We start from the raw sequence: 1,523 nt of genomic DNA on the forward strand, positions 1-1,523 counted from the left end.
ATGACTCTATAGACCATGACTCTACAGATCATGACTATATAGACCATAACTCTATAGACCATTACTCTACAGATCATGACTATTTAAACCATGACTCTATAGACCATGACTCTATAGACCATTACTCTACAGATCATGAGTATATAAACCATGACTCTATAGACCATTACTCTACAGATCATGACTATATAAACCACGACTCTATAGACCATGACTCTATAGACCATAACTCTACAGATCATGACTATATAGACCATGACTCTACAGATCATGACTATATAAACTATGACTCTATAGACCATGACTATATAGACCATAACTCTACAGATCATGACTATATAAACCATTACTCTATAGACCATTACTCTACAGATCATGTCTATATAAACTATGACTCTATAGACCATGACTCTACAGATCATGACAATATAAACCATGACTCTATAGACCATGACTATATAGACCATAACTCTATAGATCATGACTATATAAACCATGACTCTATAGACCATTACTCTACAGATCATGACTATATAAACCATGACTCTATAGACCATGACTCTATAGACCACTACTCTACAGATCATGAGTATATAAACCATGACTCTATAGACCATTACTCTACAGATCATGACTATATAAACCACGACTCTATAGACCATGACTCTATAGACCATGACTCTACAGATCATGACTATATATACTATTACTCTATAGACCATGACTATATAGACCATAACTCTATAGATCATGACTATATAAACCATTACTCTATAGGCCATGACTCTACAGATCATGACTATATAAACCATGACTCTATAGACCATGACTATATAGACCATAACTCTATAGATCATGACTATATAAACCATTACTCTATAGACCATTACTCTACAGATCATGTCTATATAAACATGACTCTATAAACCATGACTCTACAGATCATGACTATATAGACCATGACTCTACAGATCATGACTATATAAACCATGACTCTTTAGACTATGACTCTATAGACCAAGACTCTACAGATCATGACTATATAGACCATTACTCTACAGATCATGACTATATAAACCATGACTACAAGTATTTGGGTGTACACATTGATGACAACCTCAGCTGGAGCAACAACACCCCCAGCCTGATCAAGAAAGCTCATCAGAGACTCTACTTCCTCAGACGGCTGAGACGAGCTGGTCTGGGAAGCTCAGTCCTCACCTCCTTCTACAGGTGTGCAGTGGAGAGCATCCTGTGCTCCAGCATCAACGTGTGGCATGGAGGCTGCACAGCTGCAGAAAGAAAAGCTTTGCAGAGAGTGGTGAAGGCTGCACAGAAGATGTTGGAGTCAGTCTCCCCACCATCACAGACATCTACACCTCCACATGCAGGAAGAGGGCCACCTGCATCATGAAGGACCCCACTCACCCAGCACACACACTTTTTGCCCCACTCCCCTCAGGAAGGAGGTTGAGGAGCATTAAGTGTAGAACCACTAGACTGAGGAACAGCTTCTACCCTGA

This window comes from Nematolebias whitei, chromosome 7 (genome assembly GCF_014905685.2).
Source record: "Nematolebias whitei isolate Nwh7 chromosome 7, NemWhi1, whole genome shotgun sequence".
In the NCBI taxonomy this organism is placed as follows: Eukaryota; Metazoa; Chordata; class Actinopteri; order Cyprinodontiformes; family Rivulidae; genus Nematolebias; species Nematolebias whitei.